Source organism: Phodopus roborovskii, unplaced genomic scaffold, assembly GCF_943737965.1.
Source record: "Phodopus roborovskii unplaced genomic scaffold, PHOROB, whole genome shotgun sequence".
Taxonomy (NCBI): Eukaryota; Metazoa; Chordata; class Mammalia; order Rodentia; family Cricetidae; genus Phodopus; species Phodopus roborovskii.
This window is the reverse complement of record NW_026125281.1, coordinates 13,064,407-13,090,954: the sequence shown is the minus strand read 5'-3', so window position 1 is coordinate 13,090,954 and position 26,548 is coordinate 13,064,407. Positions and strand designations below refer to the sequence as shown.

At 48.7% G+C, this 26,548-nt stretch overlaps 1 protein-coding gene across 2 annotated transcripts in view; it reads left to right on the top strand.

The window, feature by feature from the left end:
* The first annotated feature begins 389 nt into the window (after window positions 1-389).
* Chd7 (chromodomain helicase DNA binding protein 7) overlaps window positions 390-26,548 on the top strand; it is a 180,021-nt gene continuing 153,862 nt past the window's right edge. For both annotated transcript variants that reach the window (XM_051197332.1, XM_051197325.1), the window contains exon 1: window positions 390-719. The gene's annotated coding sequence lies outside the window, so the exon portion shown is untranslated. The remainder of the gene's footprint in view (window positions 720-26,548) is intronic.

The following is a 26,548-nucleotide window of genomic DNA, read 5'->3' as shown; positions in this document are numbered from 1 at the left end:
GCATCCTGCCCCAGGGCGGCGCACCGCGGCTCCGGGAAGGTGCTGCGCGGAAACGTGGCAACGTCTGCACCCGCGCCGGAGCGCTTGCGGCGGCCGGCCCGGGAGGCTGCGGCGATCGCGCACCGGGACCGCCATCCGCCCGCTGCGCCGGCGCCCGGCAGGACGGGAAGGGGCGGCCGCCCGCTCCGCGCCGCCCCCTTCTCTCGGCCTCTCGGCGGCCTCCGCCACCCCGGCCGAATTCTTGCATAAATTATGCCAGGCGCGCCTGACGTCAGGTGGCGGCGCGCGGGCGCGGCGCGGAGGGAGCCGGCCGCGGGCGCGCGCGGTCCCGGAGGCTCGTGCTCGTGGCGTGCAGGGCGCGCGCAGGCGCTGGCGTGCTGGGGCCGCGGCGGCGGCGGCGGCGGCGGCAGCGGTGGCGGCGGCGGCGGCGGCGCGGGGGTTGAGCCGTGGTGGTGCGGACGCGCTCGTGCTCGGGAACTATCGGATTAAACTTGAATCGAGTGGAATTACACAAAGGAGCGCAGCGGAGGAGGCGGCCCGGGGACCCGGAGACCCCGCAACTCGCCAGAGCCCCGTCCGCGCGCGGCCAACTCCGCGTCCGTGGATCAGCCCCCCGGCCGCGGCCGCCGAGCCAACTCCGGAGCCGCTCTGCGTTTTGTTCCCCACGGCGCGCGGCGGCGGACCAGCCCGAGCGAGCGAGCGAGCGAGCGAGCGAGCCGGTGAGCGCAGACTTCCCCGGCGCCCCCGGGAGGGGCGGCGGCAGGAAACCGCGCCGGGCCGGGCCGCGGCCGCGCCGAGTTGCGAGCGGGGAGTTGGGCGTGTGCGGGGCACCGGGAGAGGCGCGCGGGGGCCGCGATCGGCAGGAGCGCAGCGCCACCCGCCCGGTCGCCCGCCCGCGGGGCCCGAACCCGCGGTCCGAGCGCCGCCCGGTGCCCCAACTTTTGCCTGCGTCCGCGGGGCCGGCGGCGGCGGGGGCGCGCGGGGCGGCCGAGGGTCACTTCCTCGCATGTAAATGGCTTTTTGTTGTGCTGCCGGCGTTGGGGGGGACGGGGACCGGAGGGAGCGTGTCTGCGCGCTGGGGAGCGCGAGCGCGTTTCCTCCCGCCGGCCCCGAGCACGAGTTGGCGGCCGCGTTCGAGAGAAAAGGGAAGGAGGAAAAAAGTTGGGCTCCAACTCCGGCGCGAGCGGCGGCGGCGGCGGGCGCGCGGGCGCGGGGCGCTGAGCGCGGGGCTCGGGGACGGCGGGCGCCCCCCGCCTCGCCCCCGCCCCCCGCCCCGGCCCGACCACGCCGCGCTCGCCGGGAGCGGCGGCCGCACCGGCGCGAACAAAGTGCGTCCCTGCGGGCGCGGCGGCGCCAGCCCGCGCGGGGACGGCCACGGGCGAGGTGGGTCGGCGCAGGCAGGGAAAGTGCGCGGGGCGCCGCGTGGGGCGGGGGCGGGGGCGGGGGCGGCGCGAACACGCGGCGCGGGGGGCGTCCCGGACCCAGCCGGCGGCGACGGCCGCGGAGTTCCGAGCCCGCAGCCCGGGGCTCCCCGGCGGCTCCCGAGTGCGGGGGGTTGGGGGGGGAGACGAGAAGAAAGGGAGCCGGGCCGGGGCGAGCGCGGGCGGGCGGGCGGCCGATCGGGGGACCCCACCTTGCCGAGCTGGCCCGGCCGCAGGCGGCGGCATAATAGCGACTTTAATCCGCGATTCCCAACTCGCGTCCCCGCTCCCCTCCCCCCCAGCCTGTCGGGGGTCCGGGCGGGGGCGGGGGTCGCCAGGTGGCCCCGGAGCGGCGGGCTTGTGCGGTGCCCCCGGGGAGAGCCGCCTCCGAGGGCGAGCGGCCGAGGTGGCTGGAGGCCGAGCGGTCAGCGGGAGAGGAAGGAGGGCGGCGGGGGACGCGTTGTTTGTTTGCTTCGCACCGGGGACGGGGCTCGCTGGGGGCGCGGGGCGCGGGCGGGGCGCGACGGGGGCGCGGTGCGGGCTCGGCCGGGCGGCGCGGGGGCGAGCGGCACGGGGAGGGGGCGGCCGGCGGGGGCCGGGGACTGACTGGTCAGGAGGCTCCGGGGAAGGAGCCGCCGGCCCCGAGCAGCCATCATTCCCGAGCCGCCTTTCTTCGGATGGCTCTGCCTCGAGGAGCCCCGCGCCGTGGGAGCGCACCCCAAACTCCGGCCCGGCCGCCCGCTTTGTGAGCGCCCCCGTGGAGCGGGCGGCGCGGGGAGTGCTGCGGCCGGGCGGCACGGTACTCCCAGGAGGTCACTTTTGGAGACTGTTCACGCCTCGGTTTTAAACTAGTTTTTTTTTTTTTTTTTTCTTCTTCCCTCTTCTGAACAGACAATGGACAAAAGAAAAGTAGCAACCCACATGGAGAGTTTCCTTTGAATTGCTAGAATTAGATACACTATCCAGCTCTCCACTTGCTAAGTATACTTTTTAGTTTCCCGTTGTATATTATCTAGCAATCGATTTAAATAACTTACTGAAGCTGTGTCTGACCTCAGAGCTGGATTTCTGAGATATATTAAATAATTTGAAATGATTTTTGTGAGAGCCCTGGTTTTTATTTTTATTTTTTAATTTTAATGGACGCCGTCTTTACAGTGGCTGACACCTTCCTAAGGGGTTCACTGTTACTTTCCCCCAAATTCTCTTTCAGTAAGAGGGAGAATTCATACGAGTGAGTGATAATCAGCGGGAGAAAAATACATCTCTTTATTTCCTCACAGATCTGTTCTAAACGATGACAAAAAATCTTAGTGGCAGTGACCCAGCAGCTCCGTACCTGATTTATCCCAGTTTTAATTACGTTCCGATTACAGTAATGTCCGAGAAATAACTTGAGCAGTGGTTTTATGAAGTTGCATCCTCCCCAGCCCCCAGAGTACATCTGTCGGCGCAGTGTTTTTGTCTCGCTGTTGCACAACAGAGAGCCCTCCAGTCTTTCCCCTAAAATGGCAGCTTTCATTTGACTGGGGCCCATTCATTGACAACGATAATAAAGAGGCTGAAAGCTAGATGCTTGGGGCACAGAGGACTCGGATTGCCTTTCTAGGTGATAAGTAGGAGACATTTTAAGTCTTCCAGTTTGCTCATGAAAAGTTTATTTTCCCTGAAAAACTGCAAGAAAAAAAAAAAAAAAGAAACAGAGGAAAAGGAAATATTGGAAATGGGAAAGGACTTGATCAACGGATCTTAGGAGCTATTTAAAATGAAAAAAAAAATATATATATATTTCTTTTTGTCCACTGGGTGAATAAGGCATTCCCCTTCCCTCTTCCTGGTAATCTACTGCTTAAGGGACATCATGGATTTTTGACAGGCTTGTAACAGGTGAATTTCCTCCGTGTGGCACTCAGGATTTAAGGTTGTTCCCTGGGACTGTGTATTGGGATTATTTATATTCTCTTGGCATTTTGTACCCTCCCCCCATAGAAAACTGGACAGATTATTACTAAGTCTGAAGTTTATAAATTTTATTCCATGTTTATGCTTTCAAAAATCCAAAGGGTTTCTAGATTTAAAAAAAAAAATAAGTTATTTAAAAACTTGTGGGAATTCCAAGCTCTGGTTAAACTGGCTTCATTAGTGGAGTTATTTTGACATGAGTTTTAAAATTGATTTCCTCTCCTATTTCTTTAGTACAGAAGACAGAATAGAGAAATGTTATATAGACGATAGTTAAATCTCAACTTTTATATTTCTCTTTCAAGGGGAAAAAACAAAACAAAAAACTAGTTACCACTCCAGGTTGAATAATATAGATGTCAGAATAGTGCTTTAGTGGATTCAGCTAGGCTTGGTCTAGGTTTTTTTTTTTTTTTTTTAATCAGTTTGACTTGTGGAATATTTCCAATGCTTTCTCCGAAAGGAGTGTTTTCTGTTAGCCTTGGTTTTACTGAGAGGTGGGTTCCTGTATGATTTTAAACATCCAGGACACATTGCATCCTTTTTCTGTACACTGATGCAAAGTCAGGAGCTAAGTAAGTACTCGAAACCTCTCAGCAGGGAACAGGGACACACTCGACCTGTACACCTGCTGTGATGCGGGAGCCAGGTTTGGGACAGTTCTTTCAAACCTGGAATTACATCTTATTTGCCGTGCGTGATCAGGTTTGCTTGCTATTCAGTTACCTTCCATTTGGTTAATTCTCATCCTGTCTGTGCAAGCCTTCCACTGTGGAGCTCTGTGTAAGAGGCAGGACTTTCCCACTGGGAGTTACCCTCTAGTAGCAGAGAAACTTCTTTCTGCTTGTCTGGACTCCAAGGAGAACCAGGGAGGCGGCAGTTCACGTCCCTTCTTCACTATGCAGACAGGGCCTTTTGGTTTCGTGGCAGACACTGTGGCCATCTTATAAACACCTCCCGTAAACGAGGCATCACAGCAATGGCACTGCTCAGTCAGGGCTGAGCAGGTGTGCAGCTAGAAAGCATGGCTCTTAAAGTTGCTCTTAAGAAAACGACCACTCCCCAAATTCAGGTGGCTTCTCCATGGAAGACAGGCATATGCTCAAGCATAGCTAAATGAACTTGACAGCATCGGGAAGGGCATTTGAGAGGTAATGCTGTGACTGAAGGAACATGTTAGCCCTCTGTGGCTCTGAATTGTCTTACTCAGACACATCTGTATGCCATTTAGAAGAGATATTCTTTTATGCCTTTAAAAATTAGAACTGAGCATTGTTGTTTCCTCAGTGATTTCTAGAGCCATTATTAGACCCATTGGTTTGTAAGATAAAATAGAAAATAGTCCTTTTAATTTTTTTTTTTTTTTTTTTTGTATTTGCCTGCATGTATGCTCGTGTGAGGGTGTTGGATCCCCTGGAACTGGAGTTAACAATTGTGAGCTGCCTGGTGGGTGCTGGGAATTGGACCAGGTCTTCTGGAAGATCAGCCAGTGCTCTTAACTGCTGAGCCATCTCTCCAGCCCCAGACCTCTCTCTTAAGAAAACTGTTTAGTCTAAAATTCTTTGACAATTGAAGAAGATGACTGGTGGTGTTTAAAATATAAAAGATGGGAGTAAATATTTATTTCTATAAAACACAAAGATAATGCTTTACTTCAATCTGGGCATCACTCGTGTTGCAGATATGGCTGAAGGTTAGAGTGGGTTATTGTGGAGGCCAAGAGCAGGGACGGTAATTAAAAACACTGATTGTCTTTTATTAATGTATTAGATTATTAAGTGAACTCAGCTGTGTTGCAATAGAAAGCACCAATCATAAAGATGCTGTCATATAGATTCAGTTTTATAGTCACCAAGCCTGCGGATAGAGTATGAGGACCTTAGAGAGCCTGCTGAACTTTCTGACTCCATAGATTAAAAAAGTAGAGCCAAGAGATTAATTAATTGAGCTGCCCCTAGCTGGCCACCCAGTCACTGCAGCGCTCCTCCAGGCACTCCTGTGTCTCTGGTGCCTAGTGTGGTGTGCTGTGTGGGGGAAGTGTGGGCTGATCTGCTGGACAACTGATTTAGCTCTAGGAGAGCTTGGGCAGCGTTGACAAGATTTGGGATTTGGGGAGAAAGCTGTGGTACCGAGTTTTAAGTGTTAGACATGAACAGAATTGTCTTTAGGATGAGATGAGCGGGTGGGTGGGAAGAAGGAGGACAGAAAAATGTAGGCAGCATCCTGTCCGCTTTAGTTGGGATCGATGCCGATGAAGACTAGATTGGTGCCCTTGGGGGTGGAGAGCAATGGACAGATGCGAGGAATTTGTGGGGTTTTGGTGAATCAGACCTGAAGGTAGATGGACTTGTCCTGGAAGAGAGGTCTCTGGGGATGTCAGTTTCTAGCACATCGCCCTCTTGGCTGGCTGGTGATGCTATTCATGGAGGCAGCAGACACCTGACGAGGATGGCATGTGAGGAAGATGACCATGAGTTCTTTGAGCATATGACAGAGATCACTAGTCCTGACTATGGATTGGGTAACTGTTGCCGTCACTGTCCTTCCATTGTTAGTGGTATTCCAGACTTTTCAGGCATACTCTATTACCTTCCCCTTAAAGATGTTAGTGTGTGGTTAAGCCTACCAGGGGAAGGGGATGGTAGCCATTGCAGCTGCCCTGATGTGTAGCATCTCTCTGTTACTAGCCTAACATGGACACTGTAGGAGTCTGGTCATCAGAGGCTGAGCACTGGTCATCAGAGGCTGAGCACGAATCCTATGGTAACCAGACTAGGCCGTGTGTGTCCTCTGTGTCTTCTCTTTTGGAAGCTGTTTTTATTTGCTTGTTATGTATTCAGACAAAGTCCTTGGGCTTCCAGAAGATAGCTTGTGGGTGCCATGTGCTTCCCGAGCTGGGCTTCTCACATGGAGGGAGATAATTGTGTTGAAGCCGTTGTGGTCCTACGTGGGTGTTGTAGAAATGAATATATTATTTAAATAATTGGAAAAAAATAACAGCCTTGCCCTGAATACTTACCTGGTGTTTAGTGGAGTATGTATAAACCAGTTTAATATGTAAATTATCTTCAAAAACACTTTGCTCAGTTGTAGAAAGTGGATTATATACAACATGCTTGCTAGTGGCAGAGGAGAAATGTTGATTGGCAAATCCAGAATGGTGGATTTTTAACAATATGTGAGCTAAGAAATTTTGAAAATTCTGAGCATTTTTTTCTTTGTTGCTATTTTTTTTTGGTTGGTTTTATATATTATTTTTGTCCACAAATGAAGATGCTTTCTATGGAACTTTGTATCTTTGTTTGAGGGTCTCTTAGTATAAAACCTCAGTGCTTTGACTAACATTTCAGATGACCTGTGCCAGCTCTTTGGTGGGAGTGTATTTCTGGTACTATTTCTTGAACTTCCTAGTTCCAGTTTTTAAAAATCTCCTTTATGATACCCTCTTTCGTTTGGCTTAGTCAGCAGCATGTTTTTGAGTTTTGAGAGATCATTCCTACCAGAGTTGTGGGGTAATGGACAGGAGCTTGTGACCTCCTGTGGTGTGGGCTCTAGTGCACTCCTGAAGTGAGTGTTTACTTGGGGGCCATCTTTTCTCTTGGCTTCAGCAGTGACTCAGGAGGCAGCAGAGGTCACATGGTGAGTTTGAGTTTTACTCCATATATTTATTTATGAATACAGGGTCAGGCATAGAGCTATTGCTACTGAGTGGGACTGCAGGTGACGTGCACTTCCACACCAGCCTTTGTGTTGGGGACAGCCGGGAATCAGATGTGTGGTAGCGTCTCTAGCTTCTTATTGAGAATGTCATCTTAAACAGTCAGGTTGGTGCCTCTGATGAAGGCTGTAGAGACCTTGCTAATTTTTTTTCCTTTCTTGGTTCTGCAGCAGGTTGGGGGAACTACTTAACCTTTTAAGGAGTGCACTATGTCTTCTGTTCATTTTTTTTTTTTTTCCCCTGAGAGACTGGGACATCGTAGAAATCTGTTTTGTTGATATTTAAAACAATTACAGATGTGCATATTACTTAAACATACATAAAAACCATTAAGTATGTTTAACATAAGCAGGTAAACAATGAGATGTTCCTTCAAGAATAATAAGTATACATTTAGCTTCCAAGGCAGTGCCTGCTAGTGTTCTAGGTCAGTAATACAGTCAGCTTGAGTATAGCTCTACAACAAGAATATGCCTTGATATCAGCTGTGTTTTATAGTGTGTGGGCCTGGCAATTGCTTTATGTATGGGTGGGACCTGAGAACTGTTAGCCATTGGTCTTTAGAGGGAACTTCAAAACCTCTGTTGTGGTAGTTTCTATATTCTTCTGTACTTGACCTTGTTTGATTTGAATTTTTTGCTTTAATCAATTTTAGCTATGTAGATCATGTCAGAAAATTCATCTCAGCCTCCTGAAAGTTTCAAAGTCTTGATTAAATTGTGTGTCGGGCATTGAAGAAAAGCAAAAAAACACGGTATCTTAAAAGATAACCATAATCATAGTAGCATGTGAGCACCTGTGTGTGTGTGTGTGTGTTTGTGTGTGTGTCAGCACATGTGTTGTGCACATATGTGACTGTGCCAACAGCTTGTGTGTAGAGGTCAGACAGAGAACAACCCTTGGGAGTCAGACATTGAGTCCAGGACTCTACGTGGTAAGCATGGGCTGTACCACTGAGTTACACCTTATAGACTGTCCTGAGTGTTTTAATGGGTCTTTTAGTTACTCAGCAGGAATAACTCCAGGTATTGGGTAGTATTTCCTCCATTTTGCAGCTGGGGAGACTGAGGCTTGGGAGTTTATGCTCCCTGGAGCTTTCCCACTGCAGTCTGTAGTGGAGGAGCTTGAATCCTGATTGGCTAGATTCTAGAATCCGATTGCATAGCATTTGAGCTAATGTTGCCACCCAGACTACCTCCACTTGCGTGAAATAGGAAAAGATGTTTTGGAAGTCTGTGTAATACCCTGCAACCACACAGCAGAGCCCTTTGCTGAAATCGTGCCAGCCTGGGCTGTTTCTGTCCATCTTGCCTATTTGCACTTGGTGTGTTTGTGGCATCTATTGGTGTTTTGGCATGAAATGTTCAGAGTGGAGATGCAGACACTTATGAAGGCTGTACTTACATACTCTGTGTGGTCTGGACACTTGAACTCTAATGCCAGAGAGACAGGTATGAATCATAAAAGTGGAGATTCTGATAACAACCATCCACCCCAAGGATATGGTGGAGATCAAGTGGGCACTCAGTGTGCCAGAAGCATGTGGTAAAGCAATATGGCCTATCGGGTGAGCAGCTGTTATTTTTATCTTTTGACCTTTAGTCGCTGAACCCATCAAGCCACATGTTTCAAGTTTAAAAAATGTTACGTGTATTTGTTTGTGTGTGTGTGTGTGTGCATGTGTGCATGTGTGCACCCACATGCAACAGTGTGCCTGTGGAGGTTTGAGAACAACTTGTGGAGGTCGGTTCTCTCCCCACCATGAGAGTCCCGGGGATTCGAATGGATCATCAAATCTGGCAGCTAATGTCTCTACTTTCCAAGCAGTTTTGCCAGTCCTTGATTTTGTTTTTAATTAGAAAGGTTCACTAGACTATGATCTTAAAGACTGAGTAGACAAGAGTGGTGATGGCCGACAGTCTTCGCGTGCCCTCAGACTAGACATCTGAAAGCTCATACTTGCACACACCTTCATCCTGCAGGATGGCCACATGGCGGTTACCTGATCCCACTGCTATTGGTTACACAGAGAAGTGACTCCCAGGTCTCTGGTTCTGAAAGTGACAGTGTAGTAGTTAATCTTCCCTAGCTTCACAGTGCTCTCTGAGTTGAGCTGTGGATGTCTTTCTAGAAACTAACCGTTTTTCCTTTCTCCCAGACCTTCTGTCCTTCAAATAGTGGTGATGTTATCCTTTCTGGCCACTGGCTGGGCAAGTTCAGTTAGTTCTGGAGTGTAAAGGTCTGATTCTGTCAGAGTCCCAAGTCCTCAGGAGCTCCATGTCCTCATCCTCAGAACAGATGACTGACTCCTCACTCCTAGACCTCTGATTATTGGGTTAGGATTAGAGAGCAAGGTTGGGGCTGGAGTTTGGGAGGAGAAAGGCAGCTGGAACATAAGAAAGCTTCGTTTTCAAGAAAGAGAAGATTTAGTGATGCTCCCATTATCCTGTTTCTTAGACTGGGACAGAAAAATGAAAGTTCTTCAAAGCAGACTAGTGGTCCAAAGGATTGATCCAAATAGCTGACATTTATGGAGCCTGGACTTTGTGTGTTAGCATTTTACTAAGCCACAAACAATTCTCACTGGATCCTGAGGCAGGATTAGGAAGAATGCTGAGGTGGGGAGAGTAATTGTCATTTTTTTGGGGGGGAGTGAATGTAGTTTAGCGATTGTTTAATATACTTTCCTGAATTCACAGTAGTTAATGAGTATAGCTGACTGGAGTCAGGACAGGCACACTTGCCCTCCTGAAGCCCTGTCACCTCCTCTGTGGAAAGAGCGCTTAGGATGTTCCTGTCAGAACAGCCCAGATTTTAGAAGGATATGAAGACCAGACTGAGATCTGGTACACCTGTGCTTCTTAGCGTAGGTCCTGGAGAGAAACGGAGAGGCTGCAAGTTGCCTATTAATGGATTTTAGTCTGTGAGGCCCCCTTTCCTCTGATGTTACATCTTATCAGTCACAGACACTTCAACCTGAAAGACACAGGTTCATCACAAAATATACAGTGTGCCAGTCCTGTCCTCACGCTCAGTCCAAAACATAGGCAGTGCTGAGTTATTTAGCTTATTGCAGAACTGTTTTTCTGGAAGGTTCTTCCCAGTGTTTATCCAAGGTACAATTCACTGGGCATCTTTTTCTCACTGCCCATGGCAGTTACCCAGGATGCTACAAGTTTGCAGTTGTGGTACTCCATTTCCTGGTCCCTGGTGTGCATACTGACTTGTGTGTATGGAACCTCCAAAATACTTGCAAACTGCTTTTGCAGTCTCTCCAACCTTCTGCATAGTCAAAGACAGTCATCTGCCACATAATGGCATTTGGTCTTTGAAGGATTGCATATCAAGTGCATCGTATTACTCCGTGATGTCATAGCCATCTTTGTGTAAGTATACTCTAGACTGCTCAACAAAAAACTGTCATTGAAGGAACCATCTCTCAGAATTTGTCCCTGCCCTTTAGTGACACCTAGCACTTGCACATGTGTATGTAAAGCGGTCAAGTATGAATCTAGACCTGCATGTTGTTGGGCGTGTTCCTTGCCCGCAGATTTTTAAAAGGAGTGATACTTGAGTGGTGATACTAATTTCCCAAATAGAAATAGTGTATCATGGGCCGGTGAGATGGTTCAGAGTGTAAAGCCTCTCGCTGCCCAACCTAATGACCTGAGTTCAGTTCCAGTGAACCACATGGGAAAGGAAAAACAACAACAACAACAAACGTAAATAGGGCTGGAGAGAGAGGGGTGGCTCAGCAGTTAAGAGTACTGGCTGCTCTTGGGAGGACCACGATTCAGTTCCCAGCACCCAAATGGCAGCTTACAATTGTCCTTACCTCCAATTCTAGGGGTCCTCTTCTGGCTTTGTGGGTACCATGCATGGAGGTGGTTTATACACATGCAGGCAAAGCATGTATATGCAAAATAAGTAAAAACAAATCTATCAAGCATGAAGCACATACCTAGTTTGTAAGGAGCTCTGAGGATAGACTGGGATGTTGAGTCATTCTGTTTAGCTATGAGTGCCCAGCAGAAAAAGGAAAACTTTGTACTGTCAAATGCATTATTACAGACAAAACTGAATGCAATAGTTAATTTCTTGACTTTTGTAACCCCAAAAGCACTGCTAGAAGGCTGTTCATTTTCTTTTCCCCAGTGTGTATTCTTTGGAAACTGAAAGGATTCAGGAAATGGAATATATACATTGTTACAATGTACTTTCTTACATCAATGTGGGCAATTTGTAGCCAGTTAACATGGGGGGGGTGAGAAGCCATGAAAAGTGCTGTTAAAGCAATGGCCTTTCAGGATGTGTAACTTTGTATTTATTTGTAAGTTTTCTTTTCATTTCTGCCATGGCCTAATCAGGAACTAGTTTCAGGGGTAGCTCTGATGTGTGGTAGGTATGTGCAGAGAGAAACTGACCCGTGGCATCATCTGTTGGGAACAGTTTATTCATTGTAAAGCAGCATGGTTTCTATGCATTTAAATAGAGCTTGTGGGAGTAGTGTGGTGAGTGGGTAGTGCAGGGTTTGTTAGCGTGGGGCTAGATGCTCATGTGCAGGTGGAGGACAGGCGCCCTTTGAGTCTCAGGCCTGCTGATCCCATCTCTTGATACTTGTTCTAGATCTTGATGAGCAGGCTGCCCGGGTCGCCCGCTGTTCCTCATGCCCTCTGTTAGCATCCCTTCTCTTCCTGTACTAGGTGTTTTCCCTTGCCTTCTTTCTGTGGGTCTGCTTCAGGATCACAGCTTTAGCTCTTGTTTTCCACATGTGACTCCAAAACTACTATTTTCAGCGCCGCACTGGAGGCTTCATCTGTAGTGTTCCAGCCCGTCTATGAAGCAGCACAACCCGGCTTCCTTCTTGTAGAACTGTACAAGAACTATAACAAACTTACAGTTCTACAAGGACTGTAAGAAAAGTGTACTCTTGGCCCTTGTTCGGGATCTTACCCTGCACCCACCCTGGCTGCCAGGCACAGGCAGCTGCATTGCTGGAACATACGACATCTGCGCACTCAGTGTTCTGTGTGCTGGTGCCCTTGTGTTCCCTCCTGGCACTGTGGGGCTTTGAGAGCATAGTGGCAGGCTGCTTAGATGCTATCATCACTATTCTTTGCCCAGGGAGATGACCTATTTGGGGGGACCTCCCTTGCTCCTTACTGCAGTGGAGGGCATCTCCCTCATTTTTACCAGTGTCCTGGAGACCTGCTGTCTTGGCTGTACAGTTTGGAGAAGGGCCCTGTGTGCTCCTGTAACCACAGAGAGGGGCCTGGCTTCAGCTCTGCTTCTCCAGGAAAGGCTTATGGGGAATCTTCCATGGAAAAGGCTCCAAGTGCAATTGGGCCAGGTAGTTTCATGTAGCGATTCCTTATGGTAGGCATTGGGAGGTGGCCCCTGTGTGGTCTCTTCCAGCTGGTTCAGAATGTGGGTAGGGAAGAGGAGGTAAAGTTATTGTGGCCCCATTACCACATTCCTGGCATCTGATTAGAACATTGCTAACATTTGGATCTTACAGGACTCTGGGTTAATCTAGTAACCTATGGCTCATTACCACACTGTCATATTTTCATATGGTATTAACAGGAAACACGAAAACCATTCATGGAAGATCTGGGAAGGAGCCCATTGCTGAGATGACTTGGCTGTAGGAATTGGACCGTATAGAGACATGTTAGGGCTGTGGTCCCTTCGGCCAAGGCCCACAGGAAGACAGAGAACTTGCCTTGCCAGCAGGGTTTTAGGAACTAGCTTCAGAAAGCCATGCTTATCCACATTTATTCAAATGTGAACTTCTGCATAGAGGTTCATGGCCCCGTCAGTTCTAAGAAGTGGGTGAATGAATCCAGAGACGTGGCCATTAAGGGGGGGGGGGAGACTACAGTGTTTTCAGATTTATGTCTTTGCACAGCAGCTGACAGGTTCTTTGTGGGACTTACAGCATGATCATTTTGGCATTTGGAAGCATGGATATGCCTGTTGAGAACTGATTTTATGAGCTTCACGAATGCTGTGCAGACAGACTTGTAGGATGTTCTTGCTGACCTTTTGGTCTGACTTTACCGTTGTTGAAGGCATGCTGGTTTAAAGTTATGGCTGTGCTAATTTCTGGGAGCTACGGAAACATTTCCCCTTGTTTGGAAGTGCAGGTTAACATGTGACCACATGGGTGAGGAGGGCATCATGTGTGTGGAGAAGCACACATGTTGAGGTGTGGTCAGCGTGCTTGCAGTGAAGACTGGGTCAGGAGGGTGACTGGTCTCTCCTGACAGAATGGAGAGGTCGCAGTAATGCAGACAAAATGATGGGCGGCCATCAGCCAAAGGCCCCGGTTGGAAGCAGATAGCCCATCCAGAAAAGCCTGCAGAGGCCGGGCCAGGGCTTTGTGTCCCAGTGCCCTCCTGCCAGGGTGGCTTGTCTGCAGCAGTGGCCTGTTGGTGAGGAACACAGCGCTGGTCCACCGCTGCTGCCTGCTCCTCCTCCCCTCAGGCTTCAGTCCCAGGAGCCTCCTTTGGAGTCAGGGAGTGCTGGCCAGGAGGAGGGCAGCAGGTTGGAGAGGTAGGAGAGGGTTGCTTTGTGGTGCAATTGAAGTTCAGCCTGGGTGAGGTCCTCACTGAGGTTCTATGATGGAAATGGAGATGAAAGGTTACTTTGGCATTGTGTGATGGATTGCACTTGAAGAGAGACTAGAGGCAAGAGTCAGAGGTTGTTGAAATCGCCCAGCCAGGAGATGGTGGAGGCTTGGTGAGGGCAGGGAAAATAAAGTGTGGGTGGGTAACCTGTGACTCTCAGGGACCTGCTGTAGAGTTGGGTGAGCTCTCAGTGTCTTAAGAGTTCAGCCTCCTAGAAGAACAGGAAGGGAACAGTCAGTGGTCTAGACACAAAGGACTTAAGTCCACCACTAACTTGTAAATTACAAAACCTTGTAAATTATGGGCGTAACGAAGCTGGGCTCCATGATACGTGTCTGTAACTATAGTGCTTGGAGGCCAGGCAGGAGGCTCACTGTTAAGTTAGAGCCTAGCTCGGCCTACAATGCAAGATCCTTGCATTCTCAAAACGAAAACCCCCAAATTATTAAATGAAAATAACCCTCCTCTTGTCAAATTGTGAACATTTGAAATACTGTTTCTTTCCAGAGCGTGAGGAGTCCTGTTACCTTACTGTTTGGTCGAAGTGTTAAAATGCAAACCTTCGGAAGGGCCATGTATGTATAAAGAAGTTTATGTATGACCCCAGCAGTGTGTCAGTCACCTGTCCCAGGAAGTTGTCCAGAGGTCTGTTAACAGGGAATCTTTTGTATTTTAAAAATAAATTTAACTAATTGTATTCTTTTAAAAAATCCAGCCTTAAGGTTCTTCTCCCTCCCCTTAGAGTAGCTGGCAGTACTTGAAATATTTTTATTGCCAGAAGAAATTTTTGTTGGCAGCTGAATTTAAAAGGTCCCTCCCCCATTTTCTGACCATCAAATAAATAAATTAAAAAAAAATAAAAACAGAAACAAAACCAAGCATTGTCTTTTTAGGTTCCTGGACATGAGATCTGAGTTTGTGTTGTTCACTGTACATTTAGCACTCAGGTTTCAGGCCCGTTTCGATACTTGGGAGATGGAGCAGCCCTTGGAGATGGCAGTACCTTGAGTTAAAGGTTTACTGTGTCCTGGCAGGAGTCTGTAGGTGGTGGGGCAGAACTCTTTCACCTTGGAATTGAGTCTTCCGTGTACACACGCACACGGACACGCACACACACCGCACACACACCGCACACATACCGCACACACACCACACACACACCAGAACTCTTTCACCTTGGAATTGAGTCTTCTGTGCACACACACACACACACACACACACACACACACACACACACACACCCCAGAACTCTTTCACCTTGGAATTGAGTCTTCTGTGTACACACACACACACGCACATGTACACGCACACACATGCACACACACACACACACACACACACACACACACACACACACACACACCCCACGCCCTTTTCCCAACAGCTTTTCTGTGAGTAGCCTCAGGGATTTTTGTCTCCTTCGGCTGCTACCTTTGGTTTCCTCTTTTCTTTTGTGGTCTCTGTTCTCTTCGGAGGCAAACAAGACCGTGAGAAGAGGTAAAGCAGCGACAAGGTCGCATTGCCCCTGTGTTAATGACCAGTAATTGGGCCAGTGGTTGCACAAAGCTCAGGCCACGGTTGGAACATAAGCTGCCCTGTTTCATTTCTGTATCGCACTAAATGTAAGTCGGTGTCAATCGCAAGATAAGCCTTTCTGCTGTATTTATAAATAAAAGCGCTTTTCTTTTTAAGTAGTGACTTCTTAGTTGGCATTCACTTTATTTTACAGTTTTGCTCATGGAGTAAAAGAGAACTCATTTGAATGTATCTGAAATTGAAACTTAAGCCAAAAGGTCTGTCACTTTAATCACGCTTGGTATGGCTTCTTACCCTATAGCCCCTGCCAGACACAGCTCACAGCACACGGTACACCAGAGCACATGGTACACAGTACACAGCACACAGCACATGGGACACAGCCCACAGCACATGGGACACAGCACACAGCACATGGTACACAGCACATGGTACACAGCACATGGGACACAGCCCACAGCACATGGGACACAGCACACAGCACATGGTACACAGCACATGGTACACAGCACATGGGACACAGCACACAGCACATGGTACACAGCACACAGCACATGGTACACAGCACATGGTACACAGTACATAGCACATGGTATACAGTACACACTACATAGCACACAGCACATGGTACACAATACACCATAGATGGACTTGCTTCCATCTGACCCTGCTTGGCTACTAGACCTAACTCTAGCAGGTACTGAGCTGCTCTTTATAGTGTCACTGCCAGATGCTGTCATACACTGAGTGCCATGAAGCAGTATCACCAAGATTGTTTTGAGTGATGGCAAACTATTAAAAACTAACAGTAAAAATACACTGCTAGATACCGTGAATGGGGCATCTGAGTGTAGTGTGGAGCCTTCACTCCAGGCAGTGCCTATGTAGTGCACAGAGTAGAAAAACTGTAAGCTTAAAAGCGACCACTCAGGAGTACAAAACAAAAAGGGACCTCCTAGCTTTTTGTACCTCGGGTACTCTGAGAGGACTGTGCCTTAGAATGTGTTAAGGGTACAGGGTCTAGAGATGACAGTTTGAGGGCCTGCTTTTAGTCTTCAGCATCTGTGTGAAAAGCCCGGCTGTTCATGCCTGTACCCGAGCATCACAAGGGAAGACATGCTCCAAGAACCCAGTGGCTAGCCAGCCTAGCTAACGTGTGGTTAGAGAGAGGCCCTGTGAAAAGGCAGGAATGGAGAGAGATTAGAGGAAGACACTGTCTCCAGGCCTCTGTATGTGTGTACATGGCCACGTGTGTCTGCATACTGACATGAACATACCCCCTTATAACATGTCCCTGACGAGAAGAACGCAGATAGGGAGATCATTTCCTACAGACTCAAATGTTACATAGTCCTCCTCCAGCAGCCATAGAGAAGGACTTCCTATAAATGATAGTCATTTCAAACAGTTGAAAAACGTCTAGTTAGAGGTTGTAAGGCTGGCATAGTGTTGGAGCTGAAGACTGCCTGGGCTCAGAGCACGGGCTGGATTCCTTCTGCCTGGGAGATCGATCGGGCCAGTGACTTTTGGTGTTCAGTTTGCTTGTTTTTAAACTCTAGCAGCCTAGCATATGCCAATACTAGAAACCAATGCTCTGACAAGCTGCCTTGGTTGTCAGTGACCAAAGCATGGTCAGCGGAGGTGGAGATTTGCTGGGCCTTTGTGTCCTTGGGAGGCCTGGAGCTTTGTGGTACAGATGACAAGTTCTACCTTTGAGGCATTGAAATGAGCAATGTTCTTGAAGAGAATCATGAGAGTAAGTTCGTGCTAACCACCCAATGGACGTTACTGCTAGCATCTCGGTCAAAGTCCTTTTCATTTCCCCTTTTGTCTGAATGTGTTCAACCCTAGAAGAGCTACGTAAAATGTAAGAGGCCGCCTTCCTGTATCTCAGATTGTACATTATAATAATCAGATATTTGATGCCACCCAAAAGAATGTGACCGCTCAGGTGAACTCAGAATTTTGAAGTAATTTCAAAATTGTACACACCGATGATACCTTTTGCTGGGGGCAGGGAGACAAGGTCTCTACATAGCTCTGGCTGGCGTAAAACTCACTATATGAATCAGGCTGGTCATGAACTCAGAGGTCCGCCTGCCTCTGCCCCCTGAATGCTTGGATTAAAGGCTTGTGGCAGCACATCTGGCCTTACACCTTAATATCTTAACTATTGTTTCCGGTTGCCTAGAGTGAGGCTTTTCCATTGACACTCTGATGAAAGTAAATTTTGTGTTTGGCAGTCCCAGCAACCGTCACTCTTTTGCCCAGGATGACCTCAGCTGTGACCTGCTCCGTATCTTTCTTGCTGTGGGATAGTGCCTCTCTCCTTCCTTCCTGAACCCTCTCTGTGTTGTTGGGTGGCCCGGGAGAGGACACAGGAAATTAGAGTAAGAAACAAGGCCGAAACCTCCAGGAGCTGTCCTCATCCCCTGACCCTAGGCCCCCTGAGTTGAGGGATCAGCCTCTTGATGTACTTTCTAGTGAAGTGGGTTCTTTTCTTTGATTGCTGCTGTCTAGGAGCTTTCAATTGTTTCTATGGAAATACTTTACATTTCAAAAGATTAGCAGGAATGGAATACTGAGTCAACACTTGGACAATAGCTTGCCCTGGGCTCAGTGAAAACTTACAGACACTTCTCACCTTGGCAGTTTGTGGCAAGATGCTGGGGCATCTCTGCTGCCTTGGCCATCTTCCTGTGCCACGGTTGTGATGGAGCTGGTTGACATGCATTACCCAGCAGGCCTTGGAGCTCAGTGGCGGACGCTTTCTGAGACATGGGCTTTGTGTTAGAACCTGCTCTTATGTCCCGTGTGACCTTGGGAAGCTGCATCGCCCCTGAAGGGGGGCACTGGTGCCTGTATGTTTGTCCTAAAGGAGTAACAGGACAGCCAGGGTGGCGGGGGATTGCGGCTCTGGCCACTTGACATTGCCTTAGAGCACCAGACTTTTCAGAAACAGTCAGTGGCTGGCTCCACAGATTTACAGCAGTCTGTCTGAATTACATCTCAGTGTTTGATGAGAGGAAGTTTTGTGCATACATAACATGTTTAGGCTAAAAATAATCTAATGGAAGGCGAACACAATGTATTATTTCCCAACGCGAAATTGGGGTAATTCAGAACATCATTTACAGTAGCTAGCACCAATTCAAATAAATCAGCAGGCTGCAGGCAAAACTAGGGTGGAATGGGGTGGGCTGGGGTGGGCTGGGGTGGGGGAGGAGAATGAATGAATATATGAATGAATGATATGAGTGTGAATGAATGAGCGAGAATGAACACACCCGTATAGGTTGGGGCACTGGGCTAGTCACTCAGTGTGAGAGTGTGAGAATGCCCACGGGCCGTTTGTTAGTGAGGGACTTGGTGGAACAGACTCTGGCTGTGAGTGCCAGTCTTTTTCAGGGATGGGGTATTTCACCTCTACGAAGCCCTTGCAGTCTCCGTATCCTTTCTTTTACTTCCCAAAGTAAGTGTTGCAGTTAAGTGGATTGTTTTTCTCTCTCCATGGCTGTCCTGGCTTTCTTAGTTGGGAATGAGTGGGGCTTCCTAGAGGTTGTATGCTTCTCGGTGTAGCTGGGTTCACTGGGCTTTAGAAATCTTTTCAGCTGTTTCTCTCTTTTTCTTTAGTGCTAGTTTTGTCCCGCATGGAGTGGGGGAGAAACCATACTTCCCTTTTCTGCCGAGTTTAAGCATCTTTTCTAACTTAGCGGGTACAGCCACTGAATTCACATTGCCTATGTATCTCTTGTCCATTTCAACTTCTTAGATGAACCCTGTGAGTTTCTTATGCCAAGACCCTCCAGCTTGAGTTCTGAGAAGGTGGGGACCGATTTAGGTGGCACTCTAACCCCCATAGTTTTAAACCAGTCCTTCCTCTGCCAGAGCTTTCGGTTGCTGGTGAATGGGGCACTGAAGGGCCAGAGGGTTGGCTTCTGGTGTAGGGACCTCAGTTTGCCTACTGAGTTTTGCCAGTTACTTGTTGCTCTGTGTTACCAACGGTCCCTAAGCTCTGCATTGAGCTGGAGCTGTCAATTTGTACTGACCTCAGCTGGGTTCCACCTCTGTCTTTGGGCAGCTGGCAGTTGATGACCTCACTCAGTTGGCTGTGAATTAATTGGGTGCATGTGTGTGTCTGTGCGCGCATGTGTGCATATGTGTACATGAGAGAGAGGGTGTGTGTGCGTGTGCATATGTGTGCATGAGAGTGTGTGTGTGTGCATATGTGTGTGCATGAGAGAGAGGGAGAGTGTGTGAGTGTGTGTGTGTGTGTGTGTGTGTGTGTGAGACTTGGCTGTGTGGTGGGGGCGGCGTGCCTTTTCTGTTCCAGTAGATCAATCCAGGTTGACTCAGGTGATGAGAGGGCAGTCTGGTCCCTCCATCTCTGGGTTATAGCATGTCACATGGACAAGTGGCATGGGAGGGAGGGATGACCCTGGGAGATTATGGGTGTGCTAGCCTGTCGTGGTACTGTCTTTCACAATGCATGTCCTCCCGTTCACTCCCAGGTTCTGCTACGGGAAAGCACAGGGTTTTCCGTCTTCTCTGTTTTTGACTCTGTCTTTGGCTCTGGACGAATGCTTCAGTCACCACCACTTGTTCCCATTGTCTTGGCCTTGTAAAACTGACACGCGTTACACAATAATGCCCTACTTCCTCTTGCCCACGCGTAAAATGCCTCTGGCTGGTGATAGGTCATAGCATTGACATGCGTGGCTCAGGGGAGAACGTGATAGAATTTTTGTGTTCTCTTCCTCTTGTTGGTTAAGGTGAGGAGTGAAAGCAAAATAAGGCAAGGATGCTATTTGGGCTTCCTTCGGTCTCCCTCATTATGAATTTAATTCTGGAAATCCTCTGAGTGTGCATTCTTGAAGTCATACGGCTACAGTTCCATCAGTGAATAATGCTACACTCTACTCCCCTCTGACATGAGTGAGCAGTCATAGTGTTTCAGAAGCTGCAGCCACTCACTTCCTTTAGAGCCCCGCCTGAGAGTGAACTGGGACAGGGTTGCTCCAAGCTCCCGGAAGGACTGTCCTACCAGCAGGCTGTCCTCCAGGCCCCTGTCTTGAGCAGCTGCCTCAGATCCTCCCCCACCTCCACGACTCTCCTCTTCCACCCTCCCGGGCTGTCAAGCCTGGGCTACTCTTGTGCTTATCTGGGCAGCAGCTCATGGCCCCCAGGCCTGCTGTCTGTATCACCTAGTGACACCACAGCTCTCGCTTTGTCTATCAGGATCCTCTCTCTGCTCATGGCCCCCTCCCCCCGCACGGCCAGCTCCGGCACACCGGGCCACGCAGTGTTCTTCCTGGGGCTGTGCTGTAGGGTTTTCTCTGGGTCCTGTTGCCCTTTTCCTTTCTGCAGCAGACCCCCCCCCCCAACCTTTCATAAAAAGTTCTCCCTTTGTAAACTTTCCTCAGCACTGCTCTGCTTGATCATGCATTTTTTTTCTTTCTTAACCTTCTCCCAAAGGCAGCAGAAGCAGCTGTTTCATGTTTGTTAATGGACCCCAAGATTGCATAGGAATGTCCCCGGGCTTGGCCCCATTCTGAGTGCTGAGTGTTGGGGTACAGAGATGAGCAAGGCAATGCCAAGGACTCACGGCTTATGGGCCAAACAGTAAAACCAGAGCCTAGTGACAGTTCTCTAAAGATATATTGTTACTTACAGGTGTGCATGTGTCCTGTGTGTAGGAGCCTATGTGTGTGCATATGTGCATGTTGTGTGTGTGTAAACTGTGGAGGTCTGCAGAGGGCAGTAGATCTTCCTAGAACTGGAGTTCTAGGCTGTGAGCCATCCGATGTGAATGCTGGATGGAACTCAGGTCCAGTGGAAAAACATCCACTGAGTTATCTCTTTAGCCCCAGCTGTTCTTTAAAAACGCTTGATGTTTACATTTATAAAACCTATGTGTATGTACATGTACACACGCACACACGCGCACACACGTGTGCACGTGTGTTGCGTGTGCGCGCGTGTGTGTGCACATGTGTGCGTGCATGCATGCACGTGTGTGTGCGTGTGTGCGCGTGTGTGCGCATGTGTGCGTGCGTGCATGCATGTGTGTGTGCGTGTGTGCACATGTGTGTGTGCGTGTGTGTGCGTGCATGCACGTGTGTGTGCATGTGTGTGCGTGTGTGTGTGCGCGAGCGTGTGTGTGTGTGTGGGGGGTATGACCGTGCACCAGTGCCATAGCACACCTATGGAGGTCAGAGGACAATCCACAGGGGTCTGTGTTCCCCTTCCCCCACGTGGGCTCTGAGGACTTGAACCTCAGGCTGTCTGCCAAGTGCCTGAACTGACTGAGCCCTCTGGAGCAGTAGATGGCATGGTGGGTAATGGAGGCCTCTGGTTTAGTTGGGACTTGCAGAAGGACCACCCAGAGGACCATGGGCTGGAGCTGAGGCTCCTTCCCAAAGCTGCCGTGGCTGTACTGGGGCCCTTGGTCTGAACCCCAAGAATCATGGGACACAGTTACTCTGGCTGAGCCACGCCCATAGGTTGTAGAAGCCTGGGGAGACTGAACTCAGGGCCTCCTGTGAAGTCCCCGTGAGAAGTCATAGTGATTTGATAGTGTGGGGGCCATGGATGTGTCAAGATGTGATTGGTTGGATTAAATGTGGACGCTGAAGAGAGAGATGGCTTAAGTGTTGAGAGCACTGGCTGCTTTTACAGAGGGCCTGCGTTTGATTCTCGGCTCCCACATGGCAGTAAACAACTGTGTGTAACTCTAGGGTACCTGACACCATCTTCTGGCCTCCAGGGGAGCAAGGCATGCATGTGGCACATGTAAACGCAGGCAAAAGCACTGTGCACGTAACACAACAACGATAGCAACAAAACCTGTAGGCAGTATAGAGGGAAGAGAGTGTTTTGGATGACTCCTGGCTGGTCGCTTCGCCTAGATGGCTAGCCAGGTGCTGATGTTCATGAGCTTACCTCTAGCACTGTGGTGTCTCTGAGAATTAACAGCAAGCCGGACTCTGTCCAGGTACATGGCCTAGCTGATGTGGAGTGTTGACTGGATTCTGACACCCACCCTCTGCTAGTCCTTATGTATCGCCTGGATTATCTGATGATGCACTGAACTCCAGTGACTGCAGGCCAGGTGCCCAGCTGCAGGCTTGTTAGATGGCTTTCTCTTTCCCTCACTAAGCCAGGTGAGCTTTGTCTCCTAACAACAACAACACAAAACAAACAAATGGCAGGGCCTTGAGTGTGTGAAAGCAAGTGGGAAGGGTATGTTTGAAAGGGTTAGGGTGTGATGTACAGAAGAGGAAGGAATGGAAATGAGTGATGATGGTGTAGGAGCCCCGAGAGTCAGGAAGGATGGAGACCCGAACACGAGGAACCGGCCGTAACTAGAGTGTGTTCCTCAGAAGGGGCAGGAATGGATGCTTCACAGGTTAGAGGACCTGTGAATTGGCTACTAGGAATTTCCATGCTTAGCCATTGAAAAGGCTCCTCTTTCCCCTGCAAACTTGTCTGATTGCCTTGCCTCTTCAATCAGAGTATAAATTAATTGGGGACAAGGAGGCATGCCAGTATAGATACGCATTTGTTATTTCACAGCGACAGTTGATAGTTATGTGGGCTTGTTGAAAAATTAGACTTACTAATTGAGGCTAAATGTGATACCCACCCCCCTCGACTCCGGGGAAGGGTTGCGCTTGGTGTTAAACCAAGGCCTTACAGGTGATCTACCACTGACTCCCATTCCCAGCCCTAGAAGTATGAGTTGTGTCTAAAACATAACTCACAATTCTGTCAAGCTTGAAACAGTAATACACGCAGTAAATACATGGAATTGTAGCATTATTCCTAACTACTCCTTGAATGTTACTGATTTTTTATATATGATAAAAAAATCAATAATTCTCATAGAGTAATAATGACAGGAAGTACACATTTGGGTTCCTGGATTTAGAGAAATGCATGTCACCCACCTTTTGAGCTTTGAAAGAGTGGAAAGACACTGGAGATGCTTGCAGCGGAAGCAGCAGGGAGCCGAGCTGCGTGGAGGAACCCACGCACAGGTCTGCATTCTCTGGTAAAGTGAGGCACGCTCCTACTGGTGAAGTTCTTGCCATATACTTCACTATGCAGCGGCTCTGCGGTCTGTGTGGGAAAGGGGCAGGACCCCACCGTGCTCCTAGAAGATGAGGAGACATATTGAGTGTCCTAAAACCCTTTGCTTTGTTTTAAAGTGGGCTCTTGTGATACTGCTATGGTAACACGGAGAGTTTGACAGTCCCCCCTCCCCCCATCATACTGTGTTGAGTTTGATCTGTGGGATGATATAGTAAGCTTTCTGATTAATGCTTTTTTTTTTTTAATTGTACCCATGCAAAATACTTTTCAAATGGCTTAAGTTTGAATTTGGGGTCAGATAGGTTGAACTATGATTGGTTGTTTAAATTGGAAGCATTCAGGAAGCAGGAATAGTTTGTATGGCATATTTTTCTGATACTTAATATTTTTCCACACATGATATAATAGTTGATGGTTCCCAGGAACATTGTTTTGCTTGACCAGAATTTTGCATATGGCTGATAAAGATTATTTCTAAAAGAACAATGGTTTTTCATCTCACAGGCAGATAGAGTCACTATATTAGACTCCCGTGGGTATGCAGGTAAGGGCATGGTGGCACATGCCGGAAACTCTGGGGTTGGATGTGGGAAGCTGTCCACAGTGAAACTCTCAAAACCAGGAACAAAGTAAAGAAAGTACTAGTTACTGCTGATTCTACCCTCCCCTCCCCTCCCCTCCCCTCCCCTCCCCTCCCCTCCCCTCCCCTGTCCTCCCTAAGGCCTGTTCTTGTGTGTCTCAATTCTCATTCTCTCTGTCCCTCCCTCCCTCCCTCCCTCCCTCCCTCCCTCCCTCCCTCCCTCCCTCCCTCCCTTCCTCCCCCCCCCCCAACAGGGTTTCTCTGTGTAGCTGTGGTTGTTCCGAAACTCTCTGTAGACCACACTGGGCTCAAACTTAGAGATCTGCCTACCTCTGCCTCCTGAGTGCTAAATTTAAAGATATGCACCACCACTGCCCTGCAGGCTTCCTCCCTCCCTCCCTCCCTCCCTCCCTCCCTCCCTCCCTCCCTCCCTCCCTCCCTCCCTCCCTCTTTACATATGATTATGCTAATGATAGAGTTTTGAAACCTGCCAGTAAACCTGTTTGCTAAGCCACATTGGCACTTTCCTTCAGTATATTTGGACATAAAAGGGAATTACTTCATAATACTCCATTGTCATGACCTGCAATGGTTAATCTATTATCTTAAGAACTCTTTTTTTTTTTACTATTTCAGATTTTACATATATATAAACACACACATATGTAAACATGCATGTATAGTAAGAAAATGTTTATAATGTCTTTTGATCAAGCCCATCTCTCATTTCCTGATTTCCAAATATTTCCACCAAACCCTTCCAATTTCATGTCTTTTGTTTTGTTTTTAGACCCGTTGAATTTCCTTAGTGCTGCCAGTGTGTGTCAGGGTGTAGGACCATCTGTTGGAGCATGGTAGCCTCTCAGGGGCCACATCCTTAAAGAAAACTACTCTCCTCCTCCCAGCAGCCATCGGGTTCCAGTACTCCTCAGGTGGGGGACAGGCCTCGTGGTCTCCCGCCTTCCTGTGACTTTGTCTGGCTTGATCTTGCACATGCTGTCATAACTGAGTCTTGAAAACACTTTTATTGTCATCCATCATTTCTGGCTCTCACAATCTTTCCGTCCCTTGTTCCGTTATGATTCCCGAGTCTTGGGAGAAGGACATATGATACAGTGAGTCCATTTAGGGCTGGGTACTGTGTTGTCTCTTTCTCTGCATGTTGACCAGCTGTGGTCTCAATGTTAATACCCATCTACTGCCAAAAGGAAGCTTCTCTGATGAGGGTTGAGAGATGAGGGATGAGGATAAATCAAGGGGCTGAATCATTAGGAGTCAGTTAATATTATGGCCTTTTAGTACAGTGGTTCTCAACCTTCCTAAGCCTGCCACCCCTTAATACAGTTCCTCATGCTGTGGTGACCCCCAACTGTAAAATTGTTTTCATTGTTACTTCATAACTAATTTTGCTACTGTTATGAATCATATGTAAATATCTGTGTTTTTGGATGGTCTTAGGTGACCCCCTGTGAATGGGTCATTCAACCCCCAAGTTGAGAACTATGGATTTTAGCAGAATAACAATAGTAGGTTACCCATGGGGCTTTGGAGCTCTCTTAGTTCTTAGCCCTGGTAATGGTGGCAGGCACGGATTTCAGCTTGTGGAGGGGCCTTCAACACAATCAGATAGTGTTTGCTTGCTCCCATAGTGCTTTGCCTCTGTTGTTCCAGTGGGCGTTACTTGCCGGGCTAGCCATTGCGGCACACAGAGTTGATAGCTGAGTAAGACCGATGATGACTTTTCCCCTCTGGGAGCAGGCATGGTCTCTTCCAGCATTGTGAAAGCTAGCCAGTAAGGGTGAAGCTTCTAGATCCCTACCAGCCTGACTTCTCCATGCTCGTGACTCAAGTGTGTGGTGCATTTAGTAATCAGATCTGACTGCCAAGTACTGAGGGCAACTAAGAGCCATGGCAACAGAATTGTGATGTTTGGGAGTTTGTGGGACTTCACTGGCTCCCAACTTTAAAAGAGATAACATTCCTGACACTGGGCTTTTTATTGGTTAGTCTCCTAACGGTGTCTAGAAGAATTGTCCCATTATAGGATAACTTAGGTGGACTTCCCCAGTGTGTGTGTGTGTGTGTGTGCGCGTGTGTGCGCGAGCGTGCGTGCACATGTCTTTGTGGAGGCCAGAGGACAGCCTTGGCTGTTACTTCCAAGTTAGCAGCCATCACTTTGTTTCCTCTTGAGAGAGGGGTTTTCACTGGCCTGGAACTCCTCAAGTGGGCATCACTGGCTGATGACTGAGCCCCGGGGAGCTGCCTGTTCCTGCCTTACTGGCTTGGAGATTGTAAGCATACATTGCTGTGCTGGGCTTGGTTTTTGCTGTTCTTTAATGTGGGTTCTGGGAATTGAACTCAGGCCATTTAGTTTGCAGTGTGAGTGCTTTACAGACTGACCTATTTCCTCAGTCCCAACTTACTGTGTCAGACATCTCTCTCTTAGTGACTGATTGGTTGGGTTAATGAAGATAGTTTACATGTTACCTCTCTATAAGTACTTTCTCTGAAGGATTCTAATCACAGTTACAAAGGAAGGATTACTAGAGTAGGGCAACTATTAATAGATAACCCACTCCACATTTGTTTCAGGTGTGTACAGAGT